The 7793-nt window shown below is 37.0% G+C and overlaps 1 protein-coding gene across 1 annotated transcript in view; it reads right to left on the bottom strand.

Moving 5' to 3' along the window:
- XIRP2 (xin actin-binding repeat containing 2) overlaps positions 1-7793 on the bottom strand; it is a 442953-nt gene that overhangs the window by 260064 nt on the left and 175096 nt on the right. The window lies entirely within an intron of this gene.

Genomic DNA, 7793 nt, shown 5'->3' on the forward strand with positions numbered 1-7793 from the left:
ATTCTGCCGAAGATTATCCAAAAATGACTGGAACACATCAGCAGAGAACTGCCAGAAGTGCAGGCTGGATTCAGAAGGGGTTGTGGTACTAGGGATATTGTAGCTAAGGTTAGATGGAATTTGGCTGAAAGCATGGAGTATCAGAGGAATATCTGTCTGTGTTTCATTGACTATGCAAAGGCATTTGACTGTGTAGATCACAAAAATACTGTGGCTGACTTTGAGAAGAGTGGGAATCCCAGAACACTTGAGTGTGCTTATGTGAAACCTGTGCTTGGATCAGGAAGCAGTTGTCAGACCACTGCAAAGAAATACTGCATGGTTAAAAATTGGGAAGGGATGTGTCCTATCTCCATACCTTTTCAAACTATATGCAGAACAGATTATCTGGGAGGCTGGGCTGTATGAGGAGAAGTGTGGCATCAGCTTTGGTGGAAGAATCATCAATAATCTGCATTATGCAGATGACACAACCCTGCTTGCTAAAACTGAGGAGGACCTGAAGCACTTGCTGCAGAAGTTCAAGGACTGCAGCCTTCAATATGGATTGAGGCTCAATGTCAAGAAAACAAAGATTCTCACCACTGGACTAATGGCAGCATTAGGTTGGATTGATTGAGACTGTTAACAGCTTTAGTTTGCTTGGCTCCACAGTCAACACTCTTCGCATCAGCAGCCAGGAAATTAAAAGATGTACTGTGATTGGAAAGTCTCCTGTTAGGGACATCTCCAAAGTACTGAAGAACAATGGTGTCACTCTCGTGACTAAAGTGTGCCTCCTACAGGCCATGGTCTTTGCAATCACTTGCTATGACTAGGGAGGATAAAAGGAGAATTGATGTTTATGAACTGTGGTGTTGGAGAAGAGCATTGAATATACCATCAACTGCTATGAAAATAAACAGGTTCATCCTTGAGAGGGTTAAACCAGGCTGCTCCTTGGAGGCAAGGATTCTGAAGCTTCATCTGACATACTTTGGACATGTTGCAAGGAGGGGCCAGTCTTTGGAGAAGGACGTCATGCTTGGGAAGGTAGAGGGACATTGCAGGAGAGGAAGAATCTCCATTAGGCAGATTGATTTAGTAAGTGTGATAATGGGGGTAGGTGTATTGGAGACGGTGAGATCGGCACAGGATAGAGCAAGGTTTAGGGGTTGTTGTACATCGGGTTACTATGACTCGCAGGTGACTAGACAGCAGATAACAACAGCAACAACAAGAACAACAACAACAACTTTATGCTGGAAGCTATGTCACTGGCATTTCCAATAACATCAAGGCCACTTACAGCATAAGACAAGTTTGGGTGGATTTTCTAGATTGAGACAGACTAAAAAGAGAGGCCTAGTGATATACTTTGGGAAATGAACAATTAGAACCTTAGATATTACAGCAAAACATTGCCCAACTCATTTGCATTAGACATGTAATTAGGAAGAATCAGCATATAGGGGAGGTCATCATATTTGACAATTCTGAAGCCCATCAATTTAGGGAAACACGTAATATGCTTTTTCATAATATGCTTTTATATAGTAGCCTATAATGATGGACTTCAACATAAGAGAGATTACAAGGATATTGAAGGATTGGGAAATATTTTGCTCTATTTTATATATAAATATCCCATGATCCAGAGTCACACTGAAGGCAAACAGCAACTACAGCAGTTTAGTTAAACATTAGAAATTTTTACGTCCATCAATATCAATATGTATTTCCATGAGTAATTAAGAAAAGTGAATATTTTCAGTTATGATATGAAAATACATCATCAAACCCTAGGGATTTTTTTGCTGATTCAGTTGGGAAAAAAATAGAATGTAATATGCAAATTTTACTACTATTATGAGTTAGAAACATTTTGTATTAGCTAGTTGAATTATTTTATGTGCATTTCTGGTAACAAATGCTTTAAGTTAATAAATCATTCTACCAACATTTCCAGTTTGAAACTGATGGAATGCAAAATTAAAATACACTAACAATTGGTGACTGGGGTTGTAAAAGTTGGGAACAAAGAAGAAGGTCTGTTGTTGATGATTGCTTTTGAGTTAAGCACAACTCATTGCGACACTATGAACAAAAGGCCTGAAGCTCCTATATAACTATCGACAATTATCAAAATTCATGGAGTTTCCAGAGACGTGTTTAGGAAGTGGATGCCATCCCTACGGTATCTGGAAAATATGGACTTTTGGATATAAATGAGACTGGAGACTGAATATTGGAATTCTGTACAATCAGTGATTTCTAATTACACACACTTTTTTTAAAAAAAAAAACCAAACCATACATGATGACTATACACATGGACCTCATCTGATGAACAACACAAGAATCAGATTGGCTGTATGGAAGAAACATTGGAGAAGTTCAGTATCAGGATTAAAACAATGCCAGGTGCTAATCATGGAAAAGATCATCCATCATTCATGTGCATGTTTAAAATGAAGTTCAATAAAATTAAAACAAGTTTACAAGAACCAAAATATGACCATAAGTCTATCCCATCTGAATTTAAAAACCACCCCAAGAATCTATTTGATACATTGAATATTAATTGACAAAAACAAGCTAACTTATAGAATGATATCAAGAGTATCATCCATGAAGAAAGAAAATAAAAAAGGAGAAAGAAAAGAACAAAATCGATGTCAGAAAAGACTCTTGAGAAATGTGCCAGAATGTAGAAAAGCCTAGAAAAAGGGAGGACTTTAAAGCACTACATTCTGGCACATTTCTCAAGAGTCTTTTCTGACAAAAATTGGAAAAAATCAAAGGAAAAGAACACATTTAATATTTCTTAAGCAAAAAAGAAATCTTTTTTTAGTACTGTAGAATTATATAGGTAGAATATTGAATGATGTATGCAACGTCAAAAGAAGCTGGAAGGAATACATAGAGTCACTGTACCAAAAAGAATTGATTGACACAACTGTTTCAGGAAACTGCATATAAGATAGAACCAATGGTAATGAAGGAAAAAGTTCAAGTTGAAATTTCTAATACCAGTTGACATGTCTCAGCAAACAAATGCAAACCTGGACACGCACACTAGTCTATTTAATGAAATTTGCAAGTTGCACCTGCCTAACTGATGAAAAGAGATCCATATTTGTTCCCATTCCTAAAAAAGGTGATCCAACAAAATATGGAAATTATCTAACAGTATCATTAATAGCACATTTATGTTCTTGGAAATGACCCATAGCTGACTCTGGTGGATTTTCAGAGGCAGTTATTAGCACAGGAGGAGATTGCCCATTCTCTCACAGAGCACCTGGTGGTCTTGAAGCACGTGCCTTCAGGATTACAGTGCAGCTTCTTGCCACTAGGCTACCAGAGTTTTTAAAAAGGCATATCAGTAAAATATTGCTGAAGATTTTAAAAATGGCTGAAACAGTAAATTCATCAGATAATTTCCAGAAATTCAAACTGCATTCAAAAGAAGCCCTAGTATGAGGAATAGCACTGCTGATGTCAAATGAATTTTTTTGAAAACAGAGAATATCAGAAAGATGCTTATTTGTGTTTTATTGACTAGGCAAAGGCATTTGACTCTGTAGGTAATAACAAATTATTGATAAAACTGAGAAGAATGGGGATCCCCAAGCATTTCATTGTGCTTTTGCAAAACCTACATTTAAATAAGGTGTTGTCAGGAGAAAACAAGGGAATACTACATGGTTTAAGAACAGGAGTCTTGTGTGTTAGGTTTGTATTTCTTCTTCACACATATGCAATCTGTATGGTGAACGAATCATTTGAGAAGCTTAACTACATAAAGAAGAGTGTGGCTCAAAATTGGAGGAAGACCCATCAACAACCTGTGTCATATAGTTGTTGATGTTTTTAAGTTCTGTCAAGTCATAGGCAATTCATAGTGACCCTATGAACATACGTTCTCAACACCTGCATGACTTTCATCCTTTCTCCACGTTCATAGGGTTTCCGGAGGCAAGGTATTACAGAAGTGAATGTCATTTCTGTTTCCAAGCTTGTTTTAATAGGGGAGCTCCACCAAACACTGTCCATCATGTGTAACCATTATCGCATTTGACACATCCGTGTCATAGTGTTCAGCTTCACAGCAACCACAAGTTACCTGTTACCTCTTCTCTATGGTAAGGGGACACACTAGGGCTATTCGACCTAAAAGAATATTTGACCAAAAACAATGACACAATCTTATTTGCAGAAAGTGAAGAAGACTTGAAATACTTGGTGCAGAAGGTAAAACACTACATGCTTCAGTGGATGATCTTTCAACATCAAGAAAACAAAATTCCTCAAGACTGGACTAATAGGCAATATCATGACAGATGGAGAAAAGATTAAAATTGTGACCATTTTTATTTCACTTGGATCCACAATTAACATTCTGGTCCCAACAACCAAGAAATCAAAGGACATTTTGTACTGGGAAAATCTGCTCTCAAAGGCCTTTCCAAGTGCTAGAGAGCAACAATGTCAATTTAAAGACTAACATGCACCTGCTTCAAGCCATGATTTTTTCCCCCAATTACTTCCAGTGTATCTAAATCTTGGATAATGAATGACAGAAGAATTGATGCCTTTGAGTTGTATTATTGGAGAATAGTACTGAATGTCCCAAGGACTGCCAAAAGAACAAGCAAGTTTGTCTGGAAGCAATACAACAGAATGCTCCTTAGAAGCAAGGATGGCAAACTTCACCTCAGATCCTTTGGCTGTTTTCAGTCCTTGGAAAAAGATGCTGGGAAAGGTGGAGGGTCAGAGAAAGAGAGAAAGACCTCCAACAAGATAAACTAACACTGTGACTATAATAATGGGCACAAGTATATCAGAAACTATGAAGATAGCACAGGATAGGGCCATCTGATCTGTTATTCATAGGAATGTTATGCATAGTATTTAACTTGATGTCAGCTAACGAAAACAACACTAATATACGATTTTTTCTGGGAAAGAAATTTGTCTTTTCTACAACTCATGTGTCAATGTAGCATATAGTTTGACAGCTTATATGTTACAATCTGGAAGCTCTACCACCAGTACTTCAAATACTAACAGAGTCACACACTACAGAATTCATTATAGATTACACTTTAAAATCAATAAAACACAAATCCTCACAAAAAAGCCAATAAGCACTATCATGATAAATGGAGAAAATATTTAAGCTTTAATTTACTGGAATCTACAATTAATACCTATGGTAGCCACAGTGAAGAGATCAAACGATGTGTTGCTTTGCATCTCTTATTGACAGTGATTTTAAACATTTCTTCATGTATCTGTTGGCCATCTGAATGTCTTCCTTTGTGAAAAGCCTTTCCATATCCTTTCCTTATTTTTTAATTGGGTTATCAGTCTTTTTCTTGTGGTGGCCCAGGAGTATTCTCTTTGTAATTTTCATTATGAGACTATTGTCTGCTACTATCTCGCTCCAGTAACAGTGGCAAAATTTAAAGGGACAGCTGGAGAGGATATGGATAGATTGAAACTTTAACAAACTGTTGGTGGCACTGTAAAATGGGGCAACCATTCTGCAAGGCAGTTTGGCGCTTCCTTAAAAAGCTGAACGTAGAAGTTCCATATGGCCCAGCGATTCCACTGCTAGGAAAACAGAACTGAGAAATAAATGAAGATTAGTCCACCAACATCATGGCAGCATTATACACAATAGTAAGAAAATGAAAACAGTCTAAATGTCCATCAACAAATGAACAGATTGAGAAATTATGATACATTCACACAATTGAGTACTATTACCTAGGAGCAATGATTTTGAAAAAAAATATTACATAACATGGAAAAAGCTAAAGAATGTTATGCTGAGTGAACTAAGTTTCATGAAGACAATAGTGTATAAGATTATTGTTGCAAAAATAGAGGGATAACTAGTAAGATGTCCAAATGGAGAAGATCCAAAGGTCCATAGGGGGAAGCTGAGGGGTCAGGGAGCTGAGGGTGGGAAGTCATGGGGTCTAAGAGTATGATGGAAGGAAGGAGTAAAGGAGTTAGGAGGTATCCAGTGGGGATCTAAGAAGACAGGATAATAGTGAGAATAAATGAATGGTAATTAATTTTCTAAAACAATATATGAGAATGTATGAGACATAGTGTGAATGAGGGAATGTGTAAAGCACAATGGATGAAATGCAACGTACACAAATTTTATATGCAGACCAAAATAAAAAAACTTTTTTTAATAAAAATATGTTTCACTCAATCTTCTGTGAAGAATTTCTGTAAAATGCTAGTGAGCGAAGACGTAAGATTATGATATTTTTAATTTCTCCTATGAAGTGAAAGTTGGACAAAGAGGAAGAAAAATTGGTGTCATTGAATAGTGTAAATGAAAAGTATTGAATGTTGCATGGTTGGCAAAAAGAATAATTTTCAGGAAAGGTGCAAACTGCATGCTCCTTAGAGGCAACATGCTTTGGACATATTGTCAAGAGGTATCTGTCTTTGGAAAAAGGAAAAATAAAGGATCAATAAAAGAGAGGAAGATTCAGTGAGATGGATTGGAACAGTGACTACAACAATGGACTTGAGAGAGTTGTGCAGATAGTGCAGGATAAGACAAGCTTTTGAACTGTTGTTCATATGATCACTATGAGTCAGAGATGACTCGATGACCACTAACCACAATATGTATTGTAGATGGAAGAGTTATTTTATAAAACCCAAAAGACAATACGATGATTTTTGATGTGTTAAATTTATAAACTGTTACGTAAAAACGTAGTCAATCAGTTGGACCGTTTTAAGTGTGCCTGTGTGAAGCATGAAAGTCTAGGATGATCTTTCTGCTTCTCCACTTTTCACAACTGATTGACTTTACTCTCTGCTGTCCCTTAGGCAGAACTTCTGAATATATGACCAGTCCAGGATCATTGCTGTATCTTCAAAACTAAACATAGTTCATAAAGGTTTCTGTCTCCATACTACCTTGTTATCACATTGTGAGAGCATGCTTTAAAAGCACATATAAATTATTCTAACCATACTTCCCTCTGCCTTTCAGAAGGAGGATTTGATTGAGATCTATCGCTACTAAGATCTCTTATCACTGTCCATGGCTTATTTCTTCCCAAAGTTATTTGATTTATTTGGTCTTGCTGGTTTTGGAAGTGCCTATATCAGTTTTGGAAACTGTACTTAACATGTATTTGCTGATTTCACCTAGAATGAAAAGGAAAGTTTTCTTTTATCATGTATCATGTTGCATTTGAATGATTTTCAGGGGGGAAAAATGCTGTCTTTCTAATCAAATTGCTGGATAGTCTAGCTATTTTTATACGATAAGTTCATCAATTATCATCTTTGCTAGTTTTGAGATGAGAATGAAGTGAAAGAGCAGATGCATCAATTTATCTGAAACACTGCCCCCCATCCTGATATTTTATGTCTTTGAAAGCAAGACAGCTATGCTACTACAGTGTCATGGCAGCTGCCCATAAATATGAGTTTCCTGGGTCCAAGATGAAAGACTAATATCCACAGCAAAATCTGTTTCCAGAAGCATGTTTGCTGAGCCATGTTCCAAATAGCAGTGGTGCAGATAGGCCTGAATGAATTCTGATCTAGATAATGAGTTAACTTGCATGAGGTGAACGATGAGGTTAAGAAATCTGCAGCTCTGTATACTTGGAAAGTACATTTGACCTTTGACCTTGGTCATCTGTAGGAAATTGCCCTGGTAACCCAGAGGCTGCACCTCTCTGTGGGTGGAATCCACTAGGGGGTATACAGGAGAAAGATGGGCAAACTCTTCCCATGTGGTTTATAGTCCCTGAAAC

The sequence above is a fragment of the Elephantulus edwardii genome, unplaced genomic scaffold, assembly GCF_000299155.1.
Source record: "Elephantulus edwardii isolate Elephantulus edwardi_28Jun2011 unplaced genomic scaffold, EleEdw1.0 scaffold00003, whole genome shotgun sequence".
NCBI lineage: Eukaryota > Metazoa > Chordata > Mammalia > Macroscelidea > Macroscelididae > Elephantulus > Elephantulus edwardii.